General features: G+C 38.3%; 1 pseudogene; it reads right to left on the reverse strand.

Moving 5' to 3' along the window:
- Nucleotides 1-14,974: 14,974 nt before the first annotated feature.
- On the reverse strand, nucleotides 14,975-15,574 carry LOC100942027 (annotated as a pseudogene).
- Nucleotides 15,575-18,906: the final 3,332 nt, after the last annotated feature.

The raw sequence follows: 18,906 nt of genomic DNA on the forward strand, positions 1-18,906 counted from the left end.
CCACTTCTCTCCGCATACCTTCAGGGATCTGAGTACTCCATGAGTACTTCTCCATGTGAGAAGCTGGCACTGGGCTGGCTGCTTTCCAAAGGGGAATGGGGCAGAGGGAGAGGAAGCAGCAGGGAGGGGAGAAGAGAGGGAGGGGGAAGTCTCCAGAGATGGTGTACTCTGGGCTCTGGTGTGTGAGGATTCATCCAAAGCAGAGGGTGAGGCTGGGCCTCAGTGAGGTTAACCCATTTCAGTTATAGAAGCTATTTGTGAATCTAATGAATCCCACTAACCCTGCCTTAGTCCATTTTGTATTGGAAGAACAATACCACATTCTAGATAACTTATATAGAAAAGAAATGTCTTTTCTATAATTCTAAAGGCTGGGAAGTCCAAGATCAAGGAGAGGTCTGCATCTGGTGAGGGTCTCCTTGCCATGTCATAACATGGTCAAAGGCATCATGTGGTCAGAGGGAAGGCAGGAGAGAGAGCCAGAGAAGGCCAAACTTGTCTTTATGACAAAAACTCTCTTGATAACTAACCTGCTCCCACAATAATGACATTAATCCATTCAGGAGGGCAGAGTCCTCATGATCTAATCACCTTTTGTTAGACTCCACTTCCTGACACTGGTATATTAGGAATTAAGTTTCCAACTCATGAACTCTGAGGGACACATTTAAGCCATGGCAAATTCTATCAAAAGTTTCTCAGACCCAAATTTTCCATGGTATTTTAAGGTATCTGTGACCCTTCTAAAAGCTATACCTCAAATTACATATTCCTGGACTACAAAGTCTTAAGCAGAAAATGAAGCAAATTGGAAAATAACTTCTAACCCCAAGAGTCTGTGAGCTTGTCCTGAACAGTAGATCTCTCAACCATCAGTCTTATAAAAATGTGCCTAGGCTGGCCAGGCATGGTAGCTCATACTTGTAAACCTAGAACTCTGTGAGGTCAAGGCAAAAGGATTACTTGAGCTCAAGAGTTCAAGACCAGTCAGAACAACAGCAAGACCCAATCTCTACCAAAAAAAATTGAAAAATAAGCTAGGCATGATGGCGCATGCATGTGCTTGGTAGGCTGAGGCAGGAGGGTCACTTGAGCCCAGAAGTTTAAGGTTGCATTGAGCTATGATGAAGCCATTGCACTCTAGCCAGGGTGACCAAGGGAGACTTTGTTTCAGAAAAACAAATAAATAAAAGAAAGAAAGAAAAGAAGTATGCCCCACTTACTATTTTGAGTGATTCATTTACCAGCTAATGTGATAAACAAATTCAAACTAATATGATAATGAGTTGCTGGGCATTCTTGCTCCCTCTTCCCCCAGATAACAGTTGGATTTTGCTTCCTTTAGGGACGATGTGACTTCAGCCGCTTATTGAGAGACAGAAAGCAAAAGGATCTTCTAATTTCTTCCTCAATCTCTCCAATTGAGGAGCTACTCACCTGATTTGTACATGAAGTCAAACAGTATCCAATTAAAAGGGATGTCTGCTTGAGAGACTGAGGAAAGCATGACACTAGAGTACCAGGAGTTATGTATAAGAGTGGACTCTACTATTGCCTGTTTCCCTTGGGAAGTCAAACATTGACTTGAATAATTTCACATGAAGACTGAAGCTGGTTAGAGAAAGATATTTCATGAAAATATCTTCAAGAAAGTAAAAGACCACAAAACTGACAACGAGGAAAATTCTGCCCAGCACTGTCCCTGACTCAGCTGATTAAATAGGACAAGGCAATCTTCTTTTTTAAGCCTTACTTATCTATACTTATCTTTCTATCCCCATCTAGAATGCAGTCTATGCAGGGCAAATATATTTAGTCAGGAACACTGGTAACAAGTGATAGAAATCAAAGTCAGACTAACTTCAGTAAGAAGTGACTGCATGGGCCTGTGATGAAGGACAATGAGACAGCCCATAGGACAGAAGTAGCAATCTGGCTTCAGAAAAGAATCCAAAACTTCTATGTGGGGTGGAGGGCTCCCTAAAAATTAACTGTCTTCCAGCTGACTAGAGGATAAAGCATGTGGTGAGGGAGAGAAGCAGCAGCAAGAATGAGAACAGTAGGAGAGGACAGGGCTTGGTGACGAAGTTCCTAAACCAGGACCTTACCAAAGTGACCCAGATCAAGGACAATCAGAGAAAAAAAAAAAAAAATGCCCATTGAGTTCAGGAAAGAAAGCAACTACCCAGTCTGACAAGTAAGCTTGTGAACTTGCCACCATGTGCTGTACAAACAACTCGATCAGGTTTCATAGCCTTGGTATATCAGGGTCTCACAGTTGTGTTCATGTCAACATGTGGCTGTGTCTTGCTGAGTGGCATCCATTGTTGCATGCCTTTGTGTGCCATCGCAAGAACGTCAGTCCTGGAATTAGAGCAATAAACATACATTTGTAAATTTCTTATTAAATGTGGCAAGAGTGGACGTGAAATCAGGACATGTTAGTCCAAGCTTATGCGGATAATGCCATGAAGAAAATGGCAGGGTACAAGTGAATTAAACATTTTTCAGTGGGGAGAGAGAAAGCATCACTGATGAAGATGCTTGTAACAAGAGCAGCCTGTAACAAGAAGAACTGATGAAAACGTTGCAAAAGTTTTTTGAATTGTGCATCACAATTGTCAGCAGACTATGAGAAGCATAGCAAACCAAGTAAACATCAAGAGAGAAACAGGAAAGTCTTAACTGAACATGTTGGCCAACAACTCATGGTTCTTGTACCACGACAGTGCACCAGCTCACACAGCACTGTCTGTGAGGGAGTTTTTAGCCAGTAAACAAATGACTTCATCAGAATACCCTCCCTACTCAGCTGATCTGGCCCTTGCTTAATTTTTTCTTCAGCCAAAGCTAGAGGAAATATTGTAAGGAAGACATTTGATGACATTTAGAACCTCAAGAGTAATAGGATGACAGCTCTGATAGCCATTCCAGAAGAGTTCCAAAATTGCTCTGAGGGGTGGAGAACACAGTGGCATTAGTGCATAGCTCCCCAAGGGGAGTACTCAAAAGTGACCATAGTGATACTTAGCAATGAGGTATGAAGCACTTTGCCTAGGATGAGTTTGCAAACCTGATTGTGAGACCTTCATTTCTGGTCTTCAACATATAAAACTGAAGATGAACATGCAGATGAGCAAAAGGAAAAAGACAAAGAGTTTAGGAAATGGACCAGGAGAGTAATGATTGGAAACAGTCTCATGGAAGCTGTAGAAGGACCAACCCACAAAACATAACAACAGACTTGTCAGTCATGGCCTCCAGCCCCATTCAAGCCCGAGATGACAGAAAAAGGAATTGTAAAAGTTGTTTTTAATTATCTGGATTATTTACAGTAATCAAATCAGTCATGGTAGACACTGTTAGTTTCCTCCCTCCTTCCTTGTTGCTAAATCCTGAGTTTGTTCAGGTGTGCTCACCCTCCTCCTGTGTGCTTATAGAAAAAGAGGGAACCACAGTGGGTCCAATACAACCACCATGACTCTATTCCTCCTTGGCATGTGACCCATTCCTAGTTCCGGGCTGGAAAGAGGCTCTGGAAAGGGATTTTCTATGCTAATAAAAAGAGGATCCCTAAAGAGCAGTCCCTTCATCAACTAGACCATGGGTGTCTGCGTGAGATTCCTGGAACTGAGGCAGCCACTTTGTAAACAAGAAAACAGGGGCCTAAACACCGAGTTAATACACTGAACATAACACACTTCAGAGCCTGGGTCCTGAATGACATTCATGATGCTGGAGAACAATGTGAGGACTGTTTGTGTGTTAATAACAGAACCATATTCTCACTCGCTTTGCAAGAGCCAAACACTGAGCTGACTTTCTGGCTTTCACTTTTTCCTCCTTATAATTATTCTCAATAGTAGACAAAGTAGTTCTTTTTAAATTCTAATGTGATAATGTCATCTTCCAGCTTTTAAAAGTCTCCCCTTAGTTCCTAGCATAAAATCTCCTCTCCCGGCCAGGGACTACACGTCAAGACAGAAAGATCCTGCATCATCTCCAACCTCATCCTATTCCACGTTCTCCTTCCTGCTTCCCTACTGTCTGCCGGGCTTATTTTTTCTGTTTTTAACACCCTGAGCTTTTCCTCTGGAGGGCTTTCGCTCTATCTATTCCTTCTGCTGGACTCCTCACCTTCCAGATTTCCACATGGTCAGATCTTTTTTGTCCTTTAGACATCAGCTCATTTATCACCTCCTCAAAGAAGCTTCCCCTGAACACTCCAGCTAAATTGGCTGTCCTCCCTGCCCTGAGTCAGGTTTTAATCACATCACCCTCTGTTTTATTTTCTTCATAGCACTTAGCACTATCCCTGGTTATTATAATTATTCATTTGCTTACTGAGCTGTTGTTGCCTTTTTTCCCTTGTATGTAAGGACCAAGAGAACTAGGATCTTGTCTGTCTTATTCACTATAATTTCTCCTACCCTTAGGAAAATTGCTGAAACTCAGAAATTTTCAATAATAGATTATCAAATGAAAGGAGGAAAAGAATAAAGGAAGGAAGGAAGGAAGAGAAAGAGGAAGAAAGGGAAGGAGGGAGGACTATAAAAACTAGAGCCTCAGAGACTGAAGTCAAGTGTTCAACTACGCAAAAAATATCTGACTCACTCTTCTCAGCTTGGCATCTCTGCAGGTTGCAAAAAGGATGGAAGTAACAGCCATAGAGTCGCTTCCTCCTACTTTATCTTCTCCAGAAGACAGAAGCTCCCTCTTCTAGTGTCTATATTCCACTCCCAAGAATGAAATCTAATGGGTGCTGCTTAAATGATAAACTTTACTAATAGGAATTAAAGAATTTATAAACCTTGCTTTAGAGCTAACCATTGTATCTAGAGAAATAGGGTATTACAACTGGCCAGCGTCTGACTTAGAGTCTAGAGCCAGAGTACGTCGTGACTGACAGCTCCAGCTGATCCAGAAGGAATGGTAGATGTTTGATACAAGGAGAGCTAAGAAGAGGAGGAGAGAGAAAGAGCAGAGGTAGGGGTATGTGGAAAGAAGGAAGAGGAAAGGAGAGTTTCCTTCCTTCCTTCCAAAATTCCTTCTAATTTTGCCTTGGTGGGAAGGCCAAATTAATAGGTTTTTCCCTATAAACTACCTTGCAACCTGGCCTTCCCAAATTCTTTTCCCAGTTCTCTAGCTCTAAAGCACACTACTCTCTAATCTACTACATCATAATGAATCCTCATCTATAAAACTAGACTAACAAAGAGCAAATTGAAATCTATTTGTGCACACGTATTCCCATGCAAACAGAATCATTTAAAGAACACCCAGGTTTCATGATGGGGGAGGGGAAGCTGTGGAATTGCACCATCCACATTGTTCTGGAGATACCTCTTGCTAACTAATGGGCCACTGTATGACTTCCCATTGTTCTGTGATATGCCCTGCTATCTAGTTAAAGTCTTTTTCTCCCAATCATCAGGGAAATATAGCTGCCTCTGCTTTCTCTACTCAAAGATTCAACTACATGAGGAGCCATCACGATTCCCACCAAAGTCAGAGAGGTGTTATGATATGAGAGCACAACAGAGGAATACCCACTTAGGTGAGGAAAGGTCTGCCATCTCTACTGCCACGTAGGGTGACAGCAACTTACAGGAAGAAAAGCAGGTTCTTGGCTCCGAATCCCTCCTTGATGGCGCATTTGTAAGGAATAATTATATTGGTAGAGTTCTTTTCCTCTCACATGTTTGTTTACAAAACTATTGAGCATGCATTACACATCGACATAAATAATTCCCCCATATCTTTGTCCTCCAAATTTTGCAGTTAATTAAGCTAATTTGTCTGTTTTTGTGGGCTGGAAACTCTTACTGTCATCCTTTCCAATCACTACTTATTTAAATTTCATCCTTGGCCAGTTTCATGATAATGTTTATCTGCTCCAGAGGATTTGAAATGAGAGTAACACATAGAGATGCCATTTAAATTCTTTCTTGAAGCTGAAAAAAGCCAAGAATCAACTGGTCAGTTAGATAACACAATTTCCCTTATAGGATATTTGCTTAAGATAGCCGGAGGCTAATTTAATTCCAGAGTTGTTTATGGGTTTCTGTGAAGGAGTCCCTGCAGGTAGCATGGACTGCGTACAGAGATTCTAAAGAAGCATGCTTTGAGACCATTCTCAGAAGCAGGTTAAGAAAGTTGTTTTTTAAGAAAACAAAAATCTGTACAATTTTCTGTCAACATTCTATTCTTGCCAGTTTCTAAGTGGAAAGACATCCTAAGAGAACTTGGATTCGTTGTTTGATTTTTCACTGATCTACCGGGAATGCCAAAAAAAATGTATCCACATTTTAAGAGCTGTTGAATTGAATTACAATAGCAATGTGTAATATGATGTTCACTCAACAGGTGGCATTAATTAAAGGAAAGATAGTGTCACTGTGCAACAGGCAGGACAATCAAAAAAATGGTGGTAGTATGGTTGTCATTGGAGGAGCACAAGACCATTTTGAAGCGGTATTTGAAATTCTAGAACATCATGAACATACGATAATGGTGGTGTTAGTATGCAACTGAACCTCCAGCATGCCTAACAATTACATGCAGCTGTGATAAGTCGGAGACACATGGTGCTGTGTGTGATGTGCACAGGAGAGGATCTGGGAGGACTCACACAGCAACAAGTCCTGCTGTGGTGCTGAATCAGATTACATGCTCACCACAGAGTCTACCAAACAGTGTGCTTGTGAGACAGACAGGAGTTAGCAGAGCAAGCATACCATGCATTCTTTTTTTTTTTTTTTTTGAGACAGAGTCTCACTCTATTGCCCCAGACTAGACTAGGATGCTATGGCATCAACCTAGCTCACAGCAACCTCAAACTCCTGGTTTCAAGCAATCCTCCTACCTCAGCCTTCTGAGTAGCTAGGACTCCAGGTGCCCACCACAATACCCAGCTAGTTTTTTTTATGTTTAGTAGAGACAAGGTCTCAGTCTCACTCAGATTGGTTTCCAACTCCTGAGCTCAAGCAATTCACCTGCCTCGGCCTCCCAAAGTGTTAGGATTACAGGTGTTGAGCCACCACTCCCAGCCACAATGCATTCTTAAAACAGCAAAACCAAAGGACACATGAGAGCTTTATGCATAGAGACATGAGAGCTTATCTCAGTGAGAAGTTGCCAGGAAAATAAACGGGACAAAGAGGTGTGGTTGGGTTTCCCCCATGTTCTCCTGACTTAACAACTTAACAACCCTATTGGGGCCTTAACACTTCTTGACTTACCATCCCTATTAGGGTGTTAAAGGATGTGGTGTACCATAGAAAACAGGCTATACTGGAGATACTTCAGAAAGAAATTGAAACAGCATATGCAGTAATACAAGTATACACTTTGGTCAATGTTGCTCAAGGAGTAGTTCAAGCCTCTCAACGAGCTTTGTGTGTTTATCTAACTACATAAGATGTCCCAGCCCTGGATTGCCATGGAGATTAGCACAGAACCATTTAGAAGACCTAAGGAAAGGAAGACCAATTCTGTACATTGTTTCTGTCTTGCATTGTCAGATCCCATGACACTCCTCTATGGCCTGAGTTGGCCCCTGCCTCCGTCATCTCCAGCTTCTCTGGAGCTTCTCTCAACAGCTTCCAATCATCAATTTACACAATTCCCTCAAGCCCTTCCCACCCATCCCAGCCCTGCCCAGCTATGCTGACACTTGTTAGTTTCCCAAATGTGCCCCCCTCTTCTCCTCCCACTGTTCACTAAGCTAACTCCTGCCCACCCTTCAGATCTCAACCCAAAGCCACTGTGCTGGGGCTCCCCTCCCTTACACCCAAATCTACATCAAGTTCACCAATGTACTCACATGATGAGCCTTTCACTTCTTACCACTTGGCCCTGTTCTTATTGATTAGTTAATCTGTATAATATTTTATTTAAGATTTCTTTTCCCATGAGAAATTATAAACTCCACAAACAGCAGGGACTGGGTCAATATTGTCTTTCTGCTCTATCCAGTGCTTAGCACAGGGACTGGCACTTAGCAGGTGTTAAATAAATAATTCAATGACAAATTGAAAGATGGTGGGCAAGTCTCTTAAACTCTATGATCCTTTCCACATCAAAAATTATGTGAGTCTGTAATTCTATGCCACACAGAAATGTTAGAAAACTAATAACAAGCCCAATTAACACTTTTACTGGGAGTAAAAGAAACTGGCCTGGCCAAATAGGGGATATGGGTGAGAAGAGAATTAACCAAGCCAGCCTCAGCAGCCATGATTGGCAAACACTGTATCAAGTACTTCTGGATCCTTTATCTCTGTCACAAGAATTCTTTAACTTTGCTTATCACTTTCCCATTATTCAGATTAGAAAAATCAAGCCATACAGGTAGAAAGTGGTAGGGCTTCTTTAATCCAAATCTTGACTATTTGCAATGCATTGTAAGTTAGATCCATGATTTTAGTTCAAAAAGAGAGGGAGGAAAAAGGTTATAGGAATAAAACAAAAAAGGGTGAGTAGGAAGATTCCCAAATTTCCCCCCAATCCCTGTAGTCACCCTGTTCTCTCATATCTTCCCACGCCCACTCATCCTCCTGAGCACACACTTGCACACTCGACATTGCAGATTTCCCTGTGAGAAGATAGCTTCCAAATTCTTGGCAATAACCTCCATGGTTGATTAGGTATGACTTTAATCAGAAACTTTGGTCCTCCGTCTGCATCATTACCCTTTCTCCACTTTTATCGTGGGTCCCTTTTCAGTTGTGCACAATTCAACACTCATTTATGTGCCTATTAAGCCATTATCCCCACTTCAGGTTTGGAACAGAATTGCACTTTAAATAAATTATAATATTTCATCTCTTTTGGCACAACTGTAAAGGGAATAGTCCTTGACTGGTTTTTTGGCTTGACTATTATTGGTATATATAAAAGCTACTAATTTGTGAGTATTGATTTTGTATCCTGAGATGCTACTGTATTCCTTGATCACTTCTAAGAGTCTTGAGGTTGAGTCCCTGGGGTTTTCCCGGTATAAAATCATATCATTTGCAAAGAGTGAAAGTTTGATCTCCTCTGACCCTATTTATATACCCTTGATTGCCTTCTCTTGCCTGATTGCAATGGCTAAGTCTTCCATTACAATGTTAAAAAGCAGTGGAGACAATGGGCAACCTTGCCTGGTTCCTGATCTGAGTGGAAATGTTTTCAATTCTACTCCATTCAATATGATATTGGCTGTGGGTTTGCTGTATATGAGCTCTATCAGTTTAAGAAAAGTTCTTTCTATACCTATTTTTCAAAGTGTTCTGATCATGAAAGGATGCTGGATATTATCAAAAGCTTTTTCTGCATCTATTGAGAGAATCATATGGTCTTTGTTTTTTAGTTTATGTGATATATTTATTATATTTATAGATTTACATATATTGAATCAAGCTTGAGACCCTATGATAAAACCCACTTGGTCATTGTGTATAATTCATTTGATGTGTTGCTGGATTCTGTTTACTAGGATCTTATTGAATATTTTTGCATCTATTTCATTAAAGATATTGGTCTGTAGTTTTCTTTTCTTGTTGGGTCTTTTCCTGGTTTGGGGATCAGGGTGATATTTGCGTGGACATAGAGAAAAGGGAACACTTCTGCGCTGCTGGTGGGAGTGCAAGTTAATATGTCCCTTTTAAAGATTTTAAGGAAAGAAATATGGAGAACATTCAGGGATCTAAAAGTAGACCTGCCATTTGATCCTGCAATTTCTCTACTAGGTGTACATCCAAAAGACCAAAAACCATTTTATAACAAAGATATTTGCACCAGATTGTTCATTGCAGCTCAATTCATAATAGCCAAGTCATGGAAGAAGCCCACGTGCCCATCAACCCATGAATGGATTAATAAATTGTGGTATATGTATACCATAAAATATTATGCAGCCTTAAAAAAGATGGAGACTTTACCTCCTTTATGTTTACATGGATGGAGTGGAACATATCCTTCTTAGTAAAGTATCTCAGGAATGGAAGAAAAAATATCCAATGTACTCAGCACTATTATGAAACTAATTTACAATCATTCACACTTTCACATGAAGAATAGATTATAACTGTAGCCCAAGATGAAGGAGGGAGGAGGGGGGAAGAGGAAGGAGGAGGAAGGTCAGATCAAAGGAGGGTGAATGGTGGGATCACACATATGGTGCATAATTCAAGGGTACATGTCAGATCTATTGGTATAGAGTATAAATGTCTTAACAGAATAACTAAGTAAACAAGATGAGGTATATATTAACAAGTGTGATGTAAGCGTTCTTAATTCTATATGAAATCAGCACATTGTATCCCATAAATGCATTAATGTATACATGATCTATGTGTTTATGATTTAATAAAACAAGATAAAAACTAAAGAAATAAATAAATCAATTATAATAGGCTCCAAGTGACTTTAAGTGGGCAGGCCTCACTTTTTGTTTCATGCAATGCCATCTCTGGTCCCTACCTCCTGGAGGAGGACTAGACATAATATTTCTACCTGAGGCAAAAATATTCCAAGCAGAAACAAAACATAACAGAAAAGTAGGCAGCATTCAGCACTGCTGGGACAGGCCCAGCACAGCCTGGAGGGGGAAGGGAAGGAGGTAAATGCCCTGCTGGTGCAGAAGTCCTGACCACCAGCAAGGGCGCCCCCGACTGGCCCAGCCTCCAGCCTGTGATTTTAAGGACCTCTTGCTAGAGAATAGTTTATGATTTCCTTTCCTTTGAATCTTAGAAGCCTTTTCTAAGGCTTTTCTCTTTTTCTATTTTGTTTGTTGGTTTTATTGGGCTATATATACTCTCCTAAGATTATACTCAGAGAGAAAAGTAACTCTGCTAAGGCTTCCCAGGCCCGTCATCTAAGGACCTCTAAGGTGAATTCAGAGGCAGATAGAGCAGCTGAAATTGACCTCTACTCAATCAGATAGATAGAGACCTAGGCTTTCAAAGTACGATTCCTAATATGTTTGAAAATGAAAAACTCCCCCAGTAATATTCTAAAATAAAAGTCTTTTTAAAAAAGAATACAATATCTTTAAAAAAAGAAAAATTTCTAAAAATGTATATAATTTTAAGAGTTAAAAATTCATCACCCATAATCACTAATGATGCTAAGGAATATACATGTATTAGTTTATCTTAACTGTTGCCCTAAACAAAAGGGAACATGTACACCAAAAAGATGTAATTATTTTACATTTTGGCCATGGGTGGAAATGGGGTGGGTATCTACTTAAACAGTATTTAAAAAAGAAAAAAATCACAAATATTTTTCTACTGTTATATATGATCTTACTTTATACTAGTCTCTGTCTAGTAAGGCATGCCAGAAGCCTGAGGTACCATATCATGAGTTTTCACGTATTGTACCTTTTATTGGTGGTTAAATCACATCAGATGTTTGGCACCGCTGCCATAATTATGAAATGCTTGTAAAGGATCAAATATCACTGAACACTTTAAATTGTTTTACTGAAGAGTCTAATCTGTTTTCGAATCATACTATTGTTGTGTAATCTAAGCTCTTTAAGATGTATCCATGAATAATCCTGGAATAATATTGCTTGTATTCCTGTCATAGAACAGGTTTTGTAATCTTTAAAAGAAATGAAAATTTATACAATAAATTTTCAAGATCTTTAAAGTATGACAGTGGAACTTTAATAGGGATTGCATTAAAATTATATATTGCTTTGGGTAGCATGGACATTTTAACAATGTTAATTCTTCCCAGCCATGAACATGGTATGTTTTTTCATTTGTTAACATTTTCAGCTATTTCTTTTCTTAGAGTTTCATAGTTCTTTTTATAGAGGTCTTTCACATCCTTTGTTAGGTAGACTCCCAGCTATTTCATCTTCTTTGGTACTACTGTAAACAGAATAGAGAGCTTGACTATTGTTGGTATATATAAAGGCTACCAATTTATGAGTGTTGATTTTGTAAATGGAGACACTGCTGTATTCCTTGATCACTTCTAAGAGTTTTGTAATAGAATCCCCGGTATTTTCCAGGTATATAATCAAGTCATCTGGAAAGAGTGAAATGATTGAAATAATCTCTTCTGATCCTATATGGATACCCTTGATTGCCTTTTCTTCCCTAATTGTGAATGCTAAAACTTCCATTACAATGTTAAAGAGCAATGCAGACAATGGGCAACCTTGCCTGGTTCCTGATCTGAGTGGAAATGATTTCAATTTAATTCCATTCAGTACGATATTGGCTGTGGGTTTGCTGTAGGTCAACCCTACTATGAAACTAATTTATAGCTTTCATAGGAAAGCTATAACCCAATTTTAACCCAGGAACATGGAGAGAGGGGAGAAGGGAGGGGAGGGGAGGGGAGGGGAGAAGGTGGGGGGAGGGAGGGTGATTGGTGGGATCATGCCTATGGTTCATCCTATAAGGGTACATGTGAATCTCTCTAATTGTAGAATATAAATGTCTTAACACAATAACTAAGAAAAAGACATGAAAGCTATGTTAACCAGTTGGATGAAAGTATTTCAAATTGTATACAGAAACAGTACACTGTACCCCATGATAGTATTAATGTACACTGCTATGATTTAATTTTAAAAATCATATAAAAAAATGAAAATAATAAAAATAAAAAAAAATAAAGTTTCAAATGAATGCAAAAAAAATTTTTCTAAAAATGTTTAATGAAATTGTAACAAATCCTAAGTATTTGCAATAAACAGATTAAATTTCTGTTAACATAGCAGGTAATATAATTTCATGGATTTAAAAGATCTATGCTGAGTTTCATGTCTGGTAATAGCTGAGGAGCTTCTTTCAATCCAATCCACTCAAAGGCACTAGAGTCACCAAAAGAAGGCAGAAATAGACAAGAGTTGACACAGGGAAGAATGAACTGGCCCTAGGTGAGTTTTGTTGTTTATATCGTCTTTTTCTGGATGGCAGGCCTCAGAAAGCATCACATCGGGTGCTGAACTGGGGGCTACTACAGCATCCGGAAGGTAGAGGACCATCAGGTGAAACCACTTGAACGTTGGTGTGGACCCAAGACAGGAACTGGAATCATCCTGAAGCTCAGTCACTCACTCTGTCTGTCAGGCAGGGAGGACTCAAAAGCTAGGACCACCCACCAGAAGACCTATACATCCCTCTGCACAGAGCTTGGCTTTCTCAAAGCATCGTGGCTTCAGGGTAGTTGAACTTCTTATATGAAGACTTAGCTTCCAAAAATAACACTTAGTGACAAGGCTCCATCACTTTTCATAAACTCACTGAAAAGTCACAAAGCATCTCTTCCTCTGCATTATATTAGTTACAAGTGAATCACAAGCCACCCCCAAATTCAAGTGAAGTAAAATTAGACTTTCACTCCTAATGGAACATGGTATAAAGTTCTAGAATAGCAGGTGGGATGAGAGATATTGTTATAATCATATTTTTAAAAATAATCTGTCATAAAAACTCTGTGGCATAAGATTTCTAGCATAAAGGCCAAAAAAAGAAAAACAAACCCAAAGTAAGTTAAATGAAGAAATAATAAAGAGTAGAAGTAAATTCTATTGTTTGAAAAACAACCAGCAAATTGGTAAATCTCTAGGCAAGGCAAAAAGAGGACAGACTTCCAGTTGCTGGTTCCCACACAAGGAGCTTAGAAGCTCCTACCTCATCCTAGTAAGTAAAAACCTACACAGACTAAAATCTCAACAACTTTAAAGAATCTTTAAGAGAGGTGAGGACACAGGGCAAGATTAGAAAGACAGGCAAATACGGAGCAAACACCCACAGATAGGGCTTAGCAGTGCAGAGATGTACAGTGAAATCCCCCATGGGAAACAATGCCAAGGGAAGAAAACCAGAGCTGGAATTACTGCATTGCTGGAGACGCAGTATGGACAACTCTGACAGTAAAGAACTCCAGGATGGGCTTAGCACTGATACTCACGGGTTAGGGCACCAGCCACACGCACCAGGGCTGGTGGGCTCAAACCTAGCCCAGGCCTGCTAAACAACAACGATGACAGCAAAAAATAGCCAGGCGTGTGGCAGGCACCTATATTCCCAGCTACTTGGGAGGCTGAGGCAAGAGAGTTGCTTAAGCCCAAGAGTTTGAGGTTGCTGTGAGCTGAGATGCCACAGCACGCAGAAGAAAAATTTCCTTATGCTTAGGGCAAGAGAAAGGGGTAAATAACCATCTTGAAAGAAACCAGAGTACTCTGTTCTTACCAAGGTCTGTCCTTAGGAGAAACTAGGTATTGAGAACCTAAACTGCTGGGGTATGATCAGAGCCTAACTTACCTGAAAGAAGGGAAATATCCAATTCCACCCCATCTAGCCCTATTATCTCACCTAAATGAGGAGAAAAAACTGAGAAGCACTTGTGAAATTCACAGTTTAGTGGCCCAGGCTTACTGAAAGACCATGATTATCAACAGGCTAAAGAACAGTTTCCCTCCCCCAGCAATAAACTGTCACAACACTAAAGTTTACTTATAGTGGTTTCTTTTACCCAGAACATCATGCCTGACTAGCAAAAAAAAGAAAAAAGAATTACAAAGCATAATAAAGTGAAAAAAATAAACAAAAGAAAACATACAACTCAAAGTGACAAAATAAGCACCAGAACTAGATATGGCAGGGTTGTTGGAATTATCACATTAGGAACTTAATATGACCATAGTCAATATGCTGAGGGTTCTTTTTTCTTTTTTTGACCTGAAGAGAAGTATTATTTAGGAGATAGAAGGCAAGTAAATACAGCCTCTGAAGGGAACTGTTCTAATTATTAACTAAAAATTAACACAACTATATTCAAGGGCATAAGATAAAGCATTACTTTAAAAAACAGAATGACTGAAAAGTTAGGAGAAAAAAACCCAGGTGAAATAGGAAAGGAAAATAGATTTAAGAATAATTTGAGTTGCAATAATGATCCATAAGTTCTAGACGCTTCTGCTATCTGAGCATCCTCAATCACTTTGTTTCCTTTTTCAATCTGTCTTCACTGAAATCTTAAAGGAGCATTCTTCATAGCACCAAACAATAGCTCTCATTTTGTTAGGATTCAAAATTTCAATCCAGTAGCCATGAGGGTCCTGAATAAATGCCCGGCCTTTCATTTTACCATCATCGGGTTTCTTCACAAATTTGACTACCAGTTCTTCAAATCTTTTACAAGCACTGTGTACTTCAGGAACAGCGATTCCAATGTGACCAAATCCTCGAGGGTCTGAATTGCCATTTGTGGTAACTTTGGGCCTCATCATCTTCAGTGCCCCAATTGTGTGTCAGCTCCAGTGTAGCTTTTCTGGAGAACACCCATGCTACTTTTTCATCTTTATCTTTGGGGATGTCATTTTTATCCTCCTAAGCCAAGAAATAGAGTGAAAATTTCATAGTAGGAAAGTTTAATTTTTGAGTAGCATTAGTCCAAGAACTCTAGTATAAAAATCCAGTGACTTCTTAGGATCATTCATTCATAGCACGGTTTGCTGCAATAGAAAATCCGTGGTGCTGGGGTCCACGGAGCAGCAACTGAGGGCGGCCTCATCTGTTAGGCCTCGGGAGGAGGGCTGCTGTTCTGCCATTGCAGCACTAATGTACCACGGTCCCCGGGCCCCAGGAACAGACTAGACAGCTGCACTCTGCTGAGTTCCCAATGCCTTCCATGCTAAGGGTTCTAATGGATAAAGTAGAAGTAAAAGTAAAAAAGATAAACAATGTAAACAAGGAAATGTAAATCCTAAGAAAGAACCACAATGAAATTCTAGAGTTGAAAAGCACTGTAAAAAAAATGAAGAACAAGAACACTTTTGAAAAGCTTATTAGAGGACTGAACACAGCTGAGGAGAGAGTCTCTGAGACTGAGGATATTGCAGTAGAAAACTTCAAAACTGAAAGGTAAAGAGGACAATGACAAAAACAGAACAAAACATCCAAGGACTATGGGACAACTACAAAGGGTGTAAAATACATATAAGAATACCAGAAGGAAAGGAGAGAGAGACAGGAACAGGAGAAATACCTGTAACAATCACAACTGAGAATTTCTGCAAATTAATGTGAGATGCCAACCCACAGATCCAGGGATCTCAGAGAACACCAGGAGCATAAACACATTTTTTAAAACACTATACCTATGTGTATTATCACATTCCCAAGCTACAGAAAATCAAAGATAAGGAAAAAGTGCTGAATAAAGCCTGAGGGGGGAAATACCGCACATAAAAAGGAGCAAACCAAGCAAGCAAGAAGAGAATGAAGTGAAATATTTTAAAAGTTAAGAGAAAAAAAAAACCCACCTATCTAGAACCTAGAATTCTCTACCCTGTGAAATTATCTTTCATAAGTTAAGGATAAATAAATACTTTCTCAGACAAACAAAAACTGTACAAGCCTGTTGCCAGTAGACCTGTCTTATAAGAAATATTTGAAGACGATCTTGAGAGAGAGGGAAAATAATATAGGTCAGATATTTATATCTGTACAAAGAGACAAGAGCATAAAAGAAGGAGTAAGTGAAGATAAAATAAAAACATTTTTTTATTCTTAATTGATCTAACAGGTAATAATAATAACAATGTATTAAATTGTTGTTACAGTAACAATTGTATTAAATTTTCTTATGTGTGTGTGTGTATAGAGTTGACCCTTGAACAATATGGGTCTGAATTGTGTGGGTTTGCTTATACGTAGACTTTTTACCAACCAAACATCAATCTAAAATACAGTATTCTTAGAATGTGAAACCTACATGTTTTGAAGGTCTACTTTTTCACATACGTGGGTTCTGCCAGGTCAACTGTGGGACTTCACTATGCATGGATTTGGAAATCCTGGAACCAATCCCCCACATATACTGAAGAATGACTGCATATACATTTGCTCAAATATGCTTATATATAAGTGAAATAAATGACAATAATGATACTAGTCATGGGTGGGAGAAATTAGGATTATTTTGTTATAAGGTATTCACACACTTCCTATAAAGTAGTATAGTGTTATTTGAAAGTAGACTTGGATTAGTTACAAATGTATATTATAAATTCTAAGGAAACCACTAAAAATGGTTTTTAAAAAGTATAATACGCTTTAACAAAAGAGAAAAGAGAATTATATAAAATAATTAAAAACCACAAAAAGTAGAAAAATGAATGGAAAACAAAAATAGAAACAAAGAACAAGGACAACCAAAAAATAGTAATAATACGATAAATATTAATCCAACCATATCAATAATTACTTTTAATGTCAGTTGTCTAAATGCAACTACTTAAGAGATTGTCAGAGTGGATCAGAAAACAAGGCTGAACTATATGTTGTCTATAGGAAATTCACTTTAAACATTAAGACATATAGAAAAAAACTAAATAAATACAGAAAGATTTGTCATTCTGTATACTAATTAAAAAAAAGTAGAAGTAGCCATGTTAATTTAAGACTGAGCAGACTTCAAAGAAAAGTTATTAGGGATAAATAAGGCATTATATAATGATTTTAAAAGGTCAATGCCTCAAAAAGGCATAGCAATCCTTCACATGTATACACCTAACAAAAGAAAATCAAACTAGATTAGACAAAAACAAACAGAATTTCAAGGAGAAATAGATGAATCCACCATCATAATTGGAGATTTCAACACTCTTGGCAGAAAATCACTTATGACATAGCTGACTCAACACCACCATAAATTAACTGGATATAATTAACATCTAGACTATCCAACAGTAGAATACACATTTTTCTTAAGCTCACATCAAATATACACCAAGGGAGACCACATTTTGTGTTCAATGATAAAACATGTCTTAATAAACTTAAAAGAACAGAAATTATACAATGTCTGTTCTCAGATACATGGAATTAAACTAGAAATCAATAACAGAAATATAATTGAAAATACCAAAATACATGAAGATTAAACAGTATATTTCTAAACAATATATGGGTTAAAGAAGACATCTCAAAAGAAATTTAAAAATATTTTGAACTCAATGAAAATGAAAACACAAATAATACACACAATTAATAAAATGTGTGGGATGCAGCAAAAGCAGTGCCTAGAAGCAAATTTATAGCATTGAATGCATATTTACAAAAGAAGAAAAACCTGAAATCTATTATCAAAGTTTCTACCTAGGAACCTAGAAAATAAGGAGAAATTAAATCAAATGTAGCAGAAGAAAAGAAATAAGAAATAGGCAGAAATTAGTGAAATTAAAAACAATAGGGGAACTCAATAGAGAAAACCAACAAAACCCAAAAAGAAACAGACAATTTGAATAGGCCTATATCTATTAAAGAAATTAAATCAATAATTAATAACCTCCCAAAACAGAAAGCATCAGCCTAGGTGAGTTCACTCATGAGTTCTACAATCATTTCAATGCTCTACAGTTTCTTTCAGAGGACAGAAGTAGAAGGAATACTTCCTAACTCATTCTATGGAGCCAGTATTACCCTGACACCAAAACCAGACAAAAAGATTACAAGAAAACAGGAGACCAATATTGCTCATGACCACAGATACAAGAACTCTCAAAAAATATTGAACAAATTGAACTCCATAATATATGAAAAGAATTATACACTATGACCAAATAGGGTTTATCTCAGTTATGTAAGTCTGGTTCAACATTAGAAAATTAATTAATGTAATTCATCATGAGACAGGGTAAAAGAAAAAAATTACATAATCGTTTCACTAGATGTAGAAAAAACATTTGACAAAATCCAACACCTGTTCATGATAAAAAAAACTCTTAGAAAACTAAGGATAGAGAGAAACTTCCTCAACTTGACATAAAAACTAGAAGCTTTACCTTTAAGATCAGGTACAAAAGTTTACCACTAAGATCTGGTAGAAAGTATGTCTGCTCTTTCTACTCCTTTTCAACATTGTACTGAGCATTCTAGTTAA

The sequence above is a fragment of the Otolemur garnettii genome, unplaced genomic scaffold, assembly GCF_000181295.1.
Source record: "Otolemur garnettii isolate 467f Iridium unplaced genomic scaffold, OtoGar3 scaffold00006, whole genome shotgun sequence".
Taxonomy (NCBI): Eukaryota; Metazoa; Chordata; class Mammalia; order Primates; family Galagidae; genus Otolemur; species Otolemur garnettii.